The sequence below is a fragment of the Mustela lutreola genome, chromosome X, assembly GCF_030435805.1.
Source record: "Mustela lutreola isolate mMusLut2 chromosome X, mMusLut2.pri, whole genome shotgun sequence".
Lineage (NCBI taxonomy): Eukaryota > Metazoa > Chordata > Mammalia > Carnivora > Mustelidae > Mustela > Mustela lutreola.
The window spans coordinates 112,222,276-112,237,263 of record NC_081308.1 but is presented as its reverse complement, the minus strand read 5'-3'; positions in this window follow the sequence as shown (position 1 = coordinate 112,237,263).

Genomic DNA, 14,988 nt, shown 5'->3' with positions numbered 1-14,988 from the left:
ATTTGGTGAACTGGACATGACCTTTCTGTCATAGCTTCTAGAGCAAGGCTTTGGTTCCCCCGAAGTAAGGATCGCTCCTAACCAGCATGAGTCCCTACAGGGGAAGTGGGGAACACAGGCCCAGCCTCGTCTCCACACCTGTGGCCTCAGTGGGCAACCGGCACCGAGAAAGCTCCCAGGAAATGCCCTCTAGAATGTGTGGCCAGAAAGCAATACTTCCAAGAGACAGACAGACCCAAAGGACAGGTGCTTACCTCGTCTAGAAGGCCCCAGAGGTAAACTTTTGATTTCATTTTTAATGTATTTATACTCTGCTTACATCCACAAGTTTAAGATGGCTTTCAAATCATCCATTCAAATACAATAAAATAGACTCATTGAGGAGAGCAAAAGGGGGTCTTCATGGGACTGCCTGAAGAAGGGGAATTAAAATGAGTGAGGAGGTTCAGTGAACTCCACCTCCAGGAGTAAAGGCAGAGGGCAGAGCCAATGGCCCCAGAGGATAGATTAGCCAGGGATGCGGACTGTGAGAACCTTGAGTGGCTCTGGGACCCCTGACCCCCTTCTGTCTTTTCCCTGGCCCCCACCCCGTATTCCAGGACTGGGAATGACATGATTCCTAGAGACCAGAGGACGGGGGACTTGTCCCCACAAAGGCCCTTTCCTCCCCTGTGCGCTGTACTAGCCATCCTGAAGGGCAAGCAGGTAGACTTGACCAGGCCATGCAGAGGAGGGACCCCAAAGACAGACTTTTAGGACAGACAGCCCCACCTTTCCCAGTGGAGCCAGACTTCTTTGAGTTTCCTACCTGTGAAATACAATAATAATAGGACTAACTTCTTAGCAGGGTGATGAGGACTAAATGAGTTCATGTTTGTGAAGCTCTCAGAACGTGCTTGGCATAAAGGGTCAACGCGATATGAGTGTTCGTGAAGTCAAATATGTAACTACAACAAAAACCGGTGTTGTCTGTACCTTGTTCTCTCTGCCCCTGGCATCCAGCACTGCTGAAATGGCAGTTAATATTATAGCAGAGATTAGCTGGGCGGAAGTGTCAACCCTGGAAGCAAATAAACCAAGCAGGCCCCCTCCCCCCATCTTCTGGACTCTGCTCCAGGGATGGTCTTGGAGGCTACCGAGGCCAAACATAGTACTCAGCCCTGCGGTCCTGTCCCCAGTCTCCCTGTCTTGGCTCCGATGGCAGTGATGACCTCACCTGCTTTCACGCTCAGCTTATCTCATCTCAAAAGCAACGTCTTTACTCATCAGTTGGGGAAACTTGAACCCAAGTTTGCAAAAGGCGTGGAGTGGGAAGAAATGATTGAGAGTGGGGAGGGTGAATGACCAAGAATCCTTGTATGGAAGTGGTTTAGAAGCACCGTAGCGAAGTCCCTGGAGTCTCAGTGTGGCCCGCACGGGCAGCCTGCCTCCGTTGGTCTCACTCCAAGGCCCAGGCCTAGCTGAAAGCCCAAGTTCTGAAGGTGGAAACATTGTTTTGTCTCCCTCCTGTCCATGCCTCTCGTTTTGCACCCTGAGCCCCCCTCAGGCTGGTCACTCTGTCTTCTGACCTGGGTCTGCCCTCCCTGGGCAATGGTGTCTACCTAACTTCCAACAGAATGCACCTACCTGACCTGCATGTTTTCCCGCTTAGGGACAGAAGGTGTCCCAAGTCAAGGGCGGATCACAGGAATGACATGTTCCCTGCATGTGGCAGAAAATCCATGGAAAGCGACTGGTGTGTGGGGAGCCCTAGCACCGGGGCTTGGTCTGCTGTGGTTCCCTCTGGAAGAGTGGAACCAGAGGAAGGCCTGGGAAGGGAGGTGAGAACCAGCAGGCCAGAGGAGCAGAGGACGTCCTGGCAGTCTTGGGGAGAGGCAGTAGGGTGACCACTGACAGGAGAGGCACAGAAGTGACACCACAGGCAGCAGTCATGGGCTGGGTGAGCAGGGAGCAGATTGGTGGTAATGACATCAACAGTAGGTTGAGAGAGCCTGGAACAGCCCCAGAGCTGCAGGAAGGTCAGAGACCCACGGGCGGGGTGCGGGAGTGGCTCTGAGCATGGCCAAGCACCCTGCTGGGGATATCTCAAGATACTACTGAGGATGAAACCTTCGAAGGGGAGTCCCATGGTTACAAAGGTGGGAAGGAGAGTTCAAACCTAACAGCTGATATGACCTCGGAGGCTGAGAGACTGGGTGCCCTTGGCCAGGTGGACATAGCCCCTTCCCAGCCTTCCATCAGGCTTGTCAGCCATGCTGGGCGACAAGTGGTGTCCTGACCTGCAGAAGAGGAGACCGGCTGGAGAAGAATAGTGGCTTAGCCCAGGTTCCAGCTGATCGGTGGCAGGGCATGTTAGAGCCCTTGTTCCCTCCACTGAGCTTCCTCGATGCTCCCGTCTGAGGTTCCTCCACGGCTCCCAGTCCTCAGGACAGAATTCAGTCTCTCCGGTTCGTTGGCCATGGCCTTCCTCCCTGAAACATCCCATCGCCCATCTCTCCTCAGGCACATTTTCTCCATCCATCAGAGTCTAGTTCAAAAGTCACCTCATTCACCATATCCTGACCTCCACCTCAAATTCCTCCCTCCATAATGGGGGTTCCCATAACATTTTGTTTGAACCCCTATTTAAAAAGCTTTGTGTTGGGCTGCCTGGTTGGCTCAGTTGGCTGAGCCACTGCCTTTGGCTCAGGTCATGATCCTGGGATCCTGAGATTAAGCCCCACATTGAGCCCCCCATCAGGGTCCTTGCTCTGGGGGGGGAGTCTGCTTCTCCCTCCCCCCTTTATCCCTCTCCCCACTCATGTGCAAGCTCTCTCTTAAATAAATAAATAAAATCTTAAGAAAAAAAAAAAAGCTTTGTGTTAGCCCTTTGCTTTCTTGATTCTGCCCTTCTAGGTCACCCGTCCCTGAGGGGCAAGAGCCTGCTTTTATAAATTACTGGATGTACCAAAGCATCCGGGACAGAGTCCGGCGAAGAGTGGGCTCAATAAAAGTTTGGTGACTTGATGACAAACAATCAACCCCAATAATGTGTGGTCTAGCCTCCCATCCTGAACCCAAAAGGAATGCCCTTGAACCCCCAGAAGGCTGCCACAGTGCTGTGGGTGGCCCTTCTATCACATATGCCCTGTTTGTTTTTTTTTTTAAGATTTTATTTATTCATTTAAGAGAGAGAGAGAGAGACAGAGAGACAGAGAGAACACAAGCAGAGAGAGGCAGAGGGAAAAACAGACTCCCCACTGAGCTGGAAGACCCCAATGTGGAGCTCGATCCCAGGACCTGGAAATCATGACCTGAGCCAAAGGCAGATGCATAACCATCTGAGCCACCCAGACGCTCCCAAATATGCCCAGTTTTGACAAAAGGGCAGCACTGCCTGAGTTGTGTGTGTGTGTGCGTGCATGTGTATAAATATGAGGGCTGTCCCAGAGGGTGGAGGCATGAGTCAGTTTCATAGAAGCAGGTCTTTGCTGTGATGAGACCCAGAACCTCACCCCCCAGCCAGCCAGGCAGCAGGAAGGGGGTTTATCAGCAGGAAAGTGTTTATCCCCTCAGAGCAAGGGTTGGGCTTTCCCTCTGCTGTGATTAGAGGATGCAGCGGGCAGCTCCCTTCCAGCAGGAGGCTCCTTCTCCTCATGAAATAAGTTGGTGGTTATGGTCCAAGAACTTTGTTAGCGAGGTACAGTACACCTGGCTGGAGCCCTTGTGAGCCAGTTAGCTTGGTTCAGTTTTGTGGGCACAGACTGAGTCACATCCTGAGCCCTGGCTGCGTGCTAAGCTCAGTAAGTCATGGTACAAGCCTATGCTGCCCCCCTCAGAGGCCTTGCACTACATGTGATCAGAGCACCAGTGTGGCTCTCCAAGGTTCCAGTCAACTCCATGTAAGCCTCTCTTTGGGGTCCTTGGGCATTGTCCCAATTATCTCTCTTTGGTAACCTGATCCCTTTCAACTTCTCTGTCAGCTTATGCCTTTCTCCTCACTGTGTCCGTGCCAACCACACGGCCCTTCTGTCAGTCTCGAATACTTGACATGCCCCATCTAGCCACAGGGCCTTTGCTTGTTCTTTTTTCACCACCTGGAATGCCCTTCCTTCCTCTCTTGCCCTGTGAACTCTGTCTCCTTCAAGTCTCACCTCAAGTATCACTTCATCCGGAAAGCTTGCCCTGACCTCCTTGGTAGGTCGAATTTCCCTGTTAGTCCTCTTACTGCCTTTGTTACAGTTCCCACCATCTGCCTCCCAACACTTCCCCAGACATGGAGAGGATCATGGCTCATGGCTGTCTCTCCCCCTCACATCTGCTGTTACTCTGGGTGACAGCAAGGTTCCTTTCAACAATCTAACTTATTTAAAAAAAAATCAAACTACCTGATGTCCTAGTTCTTTAAGTTCAAGCCCCTCCACTCAAAGTCTTTTTCCTCCACTTCTCTTCAACTTCCCACACCAGAAGCAGCACCTTGGGCTTTGTCATTGCTTGGGATTGCCGTCCACTGATCTAGTGAACTCCAGCTTCCCATTCTCTGGCCACATCCTCTTATACTTCTGTCAATAGTCCTCTCTCCCTTACTCTTATTATACCTGCTTTTTTACCTCAGCAAAATTTCCTGTTACTTACTGTATCCTACCTACCACTTACCTTACTCCATCCATTTATCAGCATTCCCAGTCTCACTTCCCTCCCTTTTTGGTCCAGGTAACATAACCCATCACCTCAACTTCCCTTTTATTAGCATATTTAACTTTTCTATACCTCTGTCCTTCCATTACATCCATCCTGCCAATCTCCGTCTTCAAGTAAAGCACAGGGCCTTTGCACACTCTGGTCCCACTAATAGGAATGCTTTTTTTCCAGGTATCGACATGGCTCACTTTACTTCCTCAGACCTCTATTCAAATGTTACCTCTACAGAAAGACCTTCCCTGATCTTATTTGAACAGTGCCTCTGTCATTCTTTATCCTCTTACTCTGCTTTATTTACCTTCCGACCATTAACCTGACAATATATTATTATCTGTTTGCCTATTTTTGTCCATCTCTCTCACTAATAAGCAAGTTCCATGAAAGTTGGGGCTATTTATTTTGTTCTCTGCTGTATCCCAGAGCCTAGAAACATGGCTTGGCACTTAGTAGGCACTTATAAATATTTGTTGAATGAATGAATAAACCCCAGGGCATTTGAACTATCTGTCTTCTTCATAGGAGAAAATATCACACCTCTGTGGGGGTGGAGTCACTCCAGATTCATGGTGCCCCATGATGCTACCTGGCAATCCTTTTACTTGTCCTGGGTCAGCTCCCTTTCCTGCTGCTATTGTAGGTGATTCTAGGCTTTTATCCTGGTCCTCAGACCCCTAACCTGCCTGCATTCCATGACGGATGGACCTTCTGGTTGTTTCTGACTTGCATTATTTCAAACAAGTGCACTAAAAATCATTGCACACGTAGAAAGATTTCTATAGGAGCTATGTCTAGAAGTAGAAAGTATGCTTTTCTCATGTCAGTAGATTTTGCCAAACTGCCATCCAAGAAAAGCTATACCAGGTCACACTCATACTAACAGGGTATGACAATAACTGTTTCTACAACCTAATCAACACAGATATCATTAATTTAAAAAACTTTTTTCAAATTTGATGGGTGAAAATTGGTTTCTCGTTGCTTTATTTGTATTTACCCTATTGTTACTAAAGGATGACTATGTTTCCGTATGTTTTATTTGTCTTTTATTTTTTCATCTCTGAATACCTGTTCCTTTTCTTGGTCCATTTTCCTGTTGGGTTGTTTGTCTTTCTTATTGATATAAAAAGATGTTCATATATTTTACGTATTCCTCTCTTATATGCTTAACTAATTACGACGATTTATATACTACAAGTATTTTTTCCCTTTTAGCTTTGTCTTTTAAAAACTTACTTTTTTATGTAGTAAAAAAAAATCTATCAAGATATTATTTTATGATTTCTAGGATTTGTGATCTATTTGAAAAGGAAATATCTGACTTATTTTAGAGAGTTTGTGATTTGTGTGTATGTGTGTGAGTGAGTGAGAGAGAGAGAGAGAAAGAGTGCATGTATATTTAGCTGTATTTCATCTGGAATTTATATTTGGATCTGGTAAGAAGTACAGATCCAAAGGTATTTTGGGTTTCTTTTTCTAATTTGGACAACAAATTGTCCCAACATCACTATTGACTAATATAGCTTTCTCACTGATTTATAATGCCTACACGGGACTGTACTAGACTCTATTCAATAGATTTATTTGTGCCAACATCACACTATTTTAATTATTATAGTCTGTGTTTTGTTTTGAGAGCTGATAGTGCAAGTCTTCTTTCCCCTTCACAAGTACTTCTATTTCAGAGTGTCTGGGTGGCTCAGTCGGTTGAGCATCCAGCTCTTGGTTTTGGCTCAGGTCATGGTCTCAGGGTTATGAGATCGAGCCCCACCTCAGGCTTCGTGTTGAGCCTGCTTCAAGATTTTCTCTCTTTCTTTCTCTCTCTCTCTGACCCTCCCTGCTCTTTCTCTTAAAAAAAAAAAAAGTTCTCTAGTCATGTTCTAGAAATAAAGAAATGGTAAAAAACAAACAAACAAACAAACAAACCCAAACCAAACAAACAAACACCCAAATATTTCTTTGTTATAATTGCAGTTTCTTCTTTAGGTGATCTCAATATCAGCTCCTCAAGTCGGACAAAATTCTGTTATCAATTCAAGTTGAGGTTGCATTAATGCATGAATTAATCTGGAGAGAATGTCTATCTTTATAAGACTGGGCCTTTTTATTCTGGAACATACCATGTCTCTTAATTGATTCAGGTATTTTATGCCCTTCTCTCAAGTTTTCCATCTTCACCCTCACCCACTGTGGCCAGATTTCAGCCCCTATGACTCCACCACAGGTGTTCTTGTTAGACTCAGCAATGACCTTTGAGGTGTTCTCCCCTTGGGTGTGGGGGACCATGCCTACTCTCTTTGAAGTTGGGTGGATTTTTGTGGCTGTTTTGACCAATAACATATGGTGAAAGTGACACCATGTGGCTTCTGCGGCTAGATCAGAAAAGTTGGTACAGCTCCTGCCTCGTTTGCTGAAATACTCCTTTGTCTTAAAAAAAAAAAAATGAGGTGAAACTTACATAACATAAAATCAGTCATTTTAAAGTGAACAATTCAATGGCATTTAGTATATTCACAGTGTTCGGCAACCACCGCCCCTGTGTAGTTCCAGAACATTTCCATCACTCCACAATGAAACCCCATATTCGTTTCCTCCCCCTTCTCCCTGCCTCTGGCAGCTACTAACCTACCTTCTGTCTCTGTAGAATTACCTATTCTAGACATTTCAGAATAGGTGGAATCATCCACTATGTGACCTTTCATTTCTGGCTTCTTTCACCCAGCACAATGTCTTCAAGGTTCATCCATGTTTCAGTATTTCATTCTTTTTATGGTTCAATCATATGCCTTTGTATGGATATATCACAATTTGTTCATCCATTCATCCACTGACTGAAATTTGAGCTGTTTCCCCCGTTTGGCCATTGTGAAGACTGCTGCTATGAACATTCATGTATGAGTTTTTGTTTTAACACCTGTTTTCAATTCTTTGGAGTATATACCTAGAAGTGGAATTGTTGGGTCATAGGGTACTTCTCTGTTTAACTTTTTGAAGAATCACCGAGCCATTTTCCACACCATTCTACATTCCTAGCAGCAATATTACAAGGGCTTCAGTTTCTCTACAGCCTTGCTAATGCTTGTTATTTTCCTTTTTTTTTTTTTTTAAAGATAACCGCACTAATAGGTATGAAGTAGTATCTCATGATTATGATTTGCATTTTCCAAAAGATTTTCATGCCCTTTTTGGTCATTTGTATATCTTCTTTGGAAAAATGTTTATTCAAATCCCTTGCCCATTTTAAAATTGGTTGATTGTTGTTGATTTGTGAGAGTTATTTATATATCCTGGACACTAGGCCTTTATCAGAGACATGGTTTGCAAATATCTTCTCCCTAGGTTACCTGTTCACTTTCATGATAATGCCTTTTGATGAACAAAAGTTTATCATTTTGATGAAATCCAATTTATCTATATTTTCGTTCTTTTGTTGCTCGGTTTTTGGTGTCATATCTGACTCCTTTGCCAAATCCAAAGTCATGAAGATTTACCTCCATGCTCTCTTCTAAGGGTTTTATATTTTTTTTGTCTTATATTTAGGACATTGATTCATTTTGAGTTAATTTTTGTATAATGACCTGAGAACCCTTGTAAGAAATCAATTGGCCATAAGTGCTAGGGTTTATTTCTGGACTCTCTGTTCTATTCCATTGGCTATTCTGTCTGTCTTTATTCCAGTACCACACTGCTTTGGTTACTGTAGCTTTGTAGTAAGTTTTGAAACCAGAAAGTGTGCGTCCTACAACTTTATTCTTTTCCAAGAGTGTTTTGGCTGTCAACCCCCCTTGTAATTTCACATGAATCTGATACTCAGCTTCCTCTTCTGCACAGAAAGGTTATTGGAATTTTGATAGGAATCGCATTTGAATTTTTTTTGAAAGATTTCATTTATTTGTTTGACAGACAGAGATCACAAGTTTGCAGAGAGGCAGGCAGAGAGACAGGGGGAAGCAGGCTCCCCACAGAGCAGAAAGCCCGATGCGGGGCTCGATCCCAGGACTCTAGGATCATGACCTGCGTGCGCTAAAGGCAGAGGCTTTAACCCACTGAGCCACCCAGGTGCCCCCGCATTTGAATTTTTAACTCACTTTGGACAATACTGTCATCTTCACAATATTAAATCGTCCCGTCCATGAGAAAAAGATGTCTTTCCAAGGACTTCCTTCATTTGTTTTGGTAAGCCATGTCTTGTACTTTTCAGTATACAATTCCTTGATTATGTATTCATTGATACAGATCTTTTCTTTTGCATGATATTATAAATGAAATTGTTCTGTTAAGTTCTTTAGGACTTGTTTGTTGTTGTCGTATGGAAACATGTGGTCCTCATTTTCAAAGTCGTCAGCTGCCATGTAAGCAGTGCATGTACCCTGAGACCTCCAGGCTACCAGGAGGCTCAAAGTAGCCCATTCGAGGGGCAGTTTGGAGAGGCCCTGAGACCATATGAAGAGAGAGAGAGATGCTCAGGCAGCTCCCAGCTGCTCCAGCTACCTCTCTCCCCATAGTGTTCCAGTTCTGGCCACCCTGAGCCAGACTGCTTAGCACCCCAAATTCCTAACCCATAGAAACAATGAGAGATAAAGGGAAAATACACTGATTTTTGTTGTTTGAAGCCAACAAGTTTTAAGGTGATGATTTTTTTTTTTTTTACATAGTAGTAAATAAACAGAACAATCTTCTAATGACAAATCTAAGGGACCATTTTGAGAGCACTAGACTCTCTGTGGTAGATGATCTGGTAGAACTGTTCCCTCCTTGAAACTTTCCCTTTCATTGACTTTCTGGATAGTTCTTCCTGTTTTTGTTTTGTTTTTTTTTTTTTTTCCTTCTATCCATGGCTATTGCTTCTTAGTCCCCTACCTACACTTCTTTTCTTCTACCTTCCCCTCAAATATTGATAATCGGGCCTCGGTCCTCTTTTTTTCTCTTGCATCTCACTCTCCCTGGAAGATGTCCCATCTACGAGGTGATGCTAGCCTGGACCTCTTTCCCGAGCCCTCAAGTCGTAGCACGAATTGCCCACTGACCACCTCCACCTGGATATCTCATGTTCACCGTGGCCAGAATCCTGAGACTTATTTCAGACCCTTCCCACTCTCCGGCCTTCACATGCAATGATCGCTGTATTTTGTCATACCCACCTCATAGCTACCTCTAAAGATCATTTGTGGGTGTCTTCCACACCTGCATTCCCCCCTAATCAACGCAAATGCACACACAGTCTTTCCAGTTCAGTTCCACCATACCTAGGCCACAGCTGGTGCGGTCACGAGTTTGGAGCTGTTGGCTTCGCTGATGAAGATGAGCTGCTCAAGCCAGCCAGATTTCTCTAACTCCAGAGGCCGTGTCTTCACCACCGGCCACAGTGCAGGGGACTAGTTTTGGAAGAGGAGAACGGAGGCAGACAAACCAGCCGGGGACAACTATCACATCTCTGCCACTCACTAGCTCTGTGACCTTAGGTAAGACATTCACTTCTCTGAGTCTCATTTCATCTGTAAGATAAGAATAATTTGCAAGGCCATTGCCAGGATTCGGTGAGATAATGCAGGTGCAACACTTTGCATAGTGCCCTGCACACAGCAGATGCTCCATAAATGACTGGGGGCTGTTGAAGAAGGAAACTGAGACTGGCTGGCTCTAGAAACTCACCTTCTTTGCTGAAGATGACAGCTCCACACTCGAGGACCACATCTGTTGTGGCTTCGTTATGTTGGGTCCGAATAGGGCCGACTGTGTGTATGTTTGTATTGATTAGGGGAGAGTGTGAGTGGTGAGAAGACACTGCATTTTCTCCCTGAGGTCAGGGAGGCAGAATGGGGCTGCAGAAATTGGGAGGTGCGCGGAAGGAAGCTGACTTACCCTACCTGGAGCCAGCATATCTGGATCCAGACAGCAGAGGGCAGCAGAGCTTGATGTGACTGCCGGGCCCTGGGTTGGTGTAGGGGTGGGGGAGGTGGGGAAGAGAAACTTAAAGGAAGAACTTAGGGTCCTAATTCCAAATGCAGGTTGGGCTAGGGAAGCTGTCCAGAGTAGAGGAGTACTCTTGGGCTTTCTCTCCCTTGGGGTCTGGGATGAAGATGATTATGGAAGTAGGGTGGCTTGGGAGGGGCAGAAGGGGCTAGAATTTAGGGGTGATTGGTGACTGAGTTGCGATATTTATAAAGTATATTAAAGAAAACACACCTATCCTAGTCTTGTGTGTGTTTGGGCCTTCTCTCTTTTTTGGAGTCCCACTGTCCTTCTAAGGGCAGAATTATCCACTGGGGACCCTAGAGTGTATACACTTCGTTCGGTGTGTTAGATGATGAATTTGTAGTACAGGCGAGGAACATGTCTCTAAGGTCCAGATGAGAAAAGCCTCAGGCTCAGGAAGAATCTAAGGCCCAGGAGAGGAGAAATGACTAGTCTAAGGTCATATAGGCAGTATTCAAAGTAAAATCAATACTTACCAAAACCTTACGGGTACTGCTGAACACATTACATACATTACCCCACTCAGTCCTCACAATAACCTTACGAGGCCTAACTGGATGTTGTATCATCACATTTTACAGTGAGGAAACGGCAGTTCAGAAAGGCTAAGCCACTTGTCCAAGGTACACGAGGGTATAAACCCAGCCTGACTCCAGCTCCTATGCTATTAACAGCTGTATTCTCTGCTACTAAACGAGAGCCAGGATTAGGTCTTTAGACTCCCAAATCAGGTTTTGTTTTGTTTTTTTAAAAATCATTACCATACATTGTATTGGATGGAAACACAGTTTCGGTAAGTCAAATCCTGGTCCCAAATTATATATAAGAGCAAGGCAGCTTGCTACTTCAAATGGATTCTCAGTTAATTCTCTTTAAGGTAAATACCCCCATTAAGAAAAGACGTCCTCTTACTCATAATTGAGCTGATTTGGGGTGTTCCTGTCTTGTGTGAACTATGTGGGGGATGTGTGGTTGGTGAGTTTCCCACAGAACATTCATGCCTATCTGTGTTCTGCTTTGGGGGTCATCTTTCCCAGCCTGCTCTGGCTCTCTTCTGGGCTGTCTTCCTACCCCAGTGTCACTTCCTACACCAGTGACACTAGCCTGTCAGTGTAGGTCCAGGGACAGTGAAAGAAAGTTAAGGCAATGAGATTTTGAGAGTAGTTCTCTATTTTGTTTTCCTTGCACTAGTGCTTGTTGGGGACCGAACAACTATTCTTACTCTTATTCAGTGCTTGCACCTACTATGTGCCAAACACTGTGCTCGATCCTGGCAGACACAGGGATGAACAAGGTATGCACAGTCCTCGTCTTCATGGAATTTTGAGTCCAGAAGGAAATTGCATTGATTGTAAATCATTGCCTCTCAGTTGTCCCTTGATGCATTCTCCTGTCTTCTCCATCCCTGTTACTTTAGCTTGAGCTCTCACCATCTGTCCCTTCCTTGGGTCACTGCAGCTGATCTGCCAGTCTCTGCCTCCTCCCAACCCCCCACCACAGCCTGCACAGAGCAGGCAGCAGCAGACAGACTCCACCTTTGAAAACATCCCTTTCAACATATCACATCCTTCCCCTGCTCAACCTGCTCAAAATCCTTCAATGACTCTCCATTTCCTGTCAAATGCGGTCCAAATTCCTTTGCCATCTGGCTAGAGCCAAGCAGTTCCGTGAGCCCATCCTGCGCTGTCTTCCCCTCCCCACACTTCTCTCTCACCTGTCCCCCTGCTCTAGGAAGGAGGGTCTTCCTACTGTTCCCACACACTGCCATCTCATTCCTAATCTGTACTTCAGATCCATCTGCTCATGTCCTACCTGTCCTGCAGAAGATCCAACTAGAATTACCACCTCCTGACGGAAGCTTTCCAGTAAAGACTGCCCCCTTCCTCTGCTCTTCCTCCCTGTAATCGTGGGCCCAAATCCTGGCTGGTGTGAGGATCAAACAAGATGCCATCATGGGCAAATGCTTTGTATCTCGTAATGAGGTTGTCTTCATATTTTCTCATATCTACCATTTACTACCATATCTACCATTACTATCTCTGCCAGATGGTGGGAATCAATGGTTTACAGACATGGAATCCTCATAACACTCTATGGTATAAATAGTATCTAATATTAGACCCATCATTCAGATGAAGAACTGAGGCTCAGAGAAGTTAGATATCTGGCTCAAGATCACACTTACAGGTAGGTCCATCTGGGGAGCATGTGCTCTTTCAGGAGATGGGGTCGTTGGACTGAGCTTAGTTGAATCTCAATTCTGCTTTTTTTTTTTTTTTTTTAAGCTCCCTGTAGTTCACCTCTACATGGTCACTGAGGGTTTTTTTACACTTGAGTTTTAAAAGTCCCATTGATGTATCTCCTGGTCGTGACTCTCTGTTTTTATTTTGTCATTTCTTCTTGTCGTAAGCCACTTCTAACCTTTTGGGAAATGAGATGAAGTGCACTTCTCCTACCTTCCCTCCGAGTGTGCAAGAGAGAAGTGGGCACCAATGCTGGACAAGCACCACCTAACCCTGAGCTCTGTGAGGCCTTGAGGAAAAAGGCAATCCAAGTCAGAAGCCAAAAACCAATTCTTTCTGTGAAATAGAAGAGAGCAGAGTCTGTGCCAGGTCCTCTAGCGAAATGCCAAGCTGTGGCATGGACTCTATTTCCTGCCATGGTTTTATTTTTATTTTTAAAGAGCCATCAGGTGGTAACAGATGATTCATGCTTTACTTACTCTTCTTGTTTATTTCCCTTCTGCGACCTTCAGATTTTTTTCCCCGTAATGTTTGTTCCGGGTTTTGACAAAACACTGAGGTACTAGACTTGCCTTGGTAACCTTTTTTTTTTTTTTTTTTTTTGGTCTAATGTCTTTTTAGTGAAAAAAAAAAATGAAAGGAAGTGACAGTATTCCAAAACCATCTTTTATTCCATCAGTAGACAGATTGCACCTGCTACATCTAAGGTCACTCTCCGATCGTTTCCTTTTTCAGTAAAACCTAACTCAGAAGACACTCATGAGTACCACAAGTAGGCTTGGATCCTACCTGGCCCTACTTAGCCCACTTTCGGCAGAAAAAGCCATCTGAATAAATGGACTCCTTGCACTCACAGAATTTCCATACTCTAGGCAGCAAATTTTGTCACTCCTTTGGAAGCACCATTTGCATAAAATTGATTGATGCTGGAAATTCTTTTTTTTTTTTTCATTAAGGCAAATCTTGATTAGGCTACAATTTGTTAGCCTACTTGGAGCAACTGTGAATTATTCAAAGCAACAAAGCTTCATTTCTTTAGAAGTAACCTACAATACAAATGGTTAGCTAATTTGAAGGGCTACCTCCATTAGTTTGAGTAAGTGAGGTTGGACTATATTCAGTAAGAATTTATTGATTTCTGTCATCATTCAAATCATTCTCCCTAGGCAAGCATTCTTTTAAACAGCCCCAGCACTCTAGGAAGACTGGAACAGTGGGCTTTCCCTCGGAGACAAAAATGTGCTGGCCCCTCACCTGTCCTTAAGTTGGAACCTTAGTCTTAGGGATCCTTTTGCACTGATATATGCACATGCTTGCAGTCTGTCTTCTGTGGTTAAAAAACATGGGCTGAAAGTTCATGGTCAGGAGATGGCTGGACTGAAGGATTGTTTCTGTGTGATGCAGTCCAAGTCGCTTTCTCTCTCTAGGTTTCAGTTGCCTCATCCTACAATCTCATACTGAGCCCGCGAAGAAGGATAAGGACAGTCAGAGGCCAGGGTCAGGGCTCCGACTGGGAATGAAGAACTTTCTAATCCTGACTGCCTTGCCTGCTTATAGGTAGCCCTGTGTTCTGCCCATTGAGCTAAAGACACAAGACACTACACAACTAGAGAAGGCTAGAATTATAATACAAAGACATTGAGGAAGGTGGGGGAAAGATACCGGATAATTCATATTCCCTGCACAGTACTTAGTCACTTTCTGTAAAGAAGGCAGGAAGGAGAAGTTTGCTCCCGCAGTCACTGATGTAACGAGACATTCTCAGATTCCGAATAGATATTTGGAAGGGGTATCTTTCCTTGCTGTGAGTTTTTCTCTGGGAGACTCAGGCCATGGCACACGGCTGAGTATGCTTCCGTGAAGTGTCTCTTCTTTCCCTATACCAAGGGTGGGGAGGAAAGGAGATGGGTTGGGCCACCTTGGCCATGTTTGAGTTACCAAATGACAATAGAATTCCTGCTTAGAATGCTAGGGAAATGGGTTTCTCTGATCTCCTGGGAGGAATTGTAATCACAAGATTTGAAAAGCCCAGGGAATCTGTAACTGAAGGCTGTCTTTCATTTGGGACAGGAAGAGACAGACACGGAGGGTG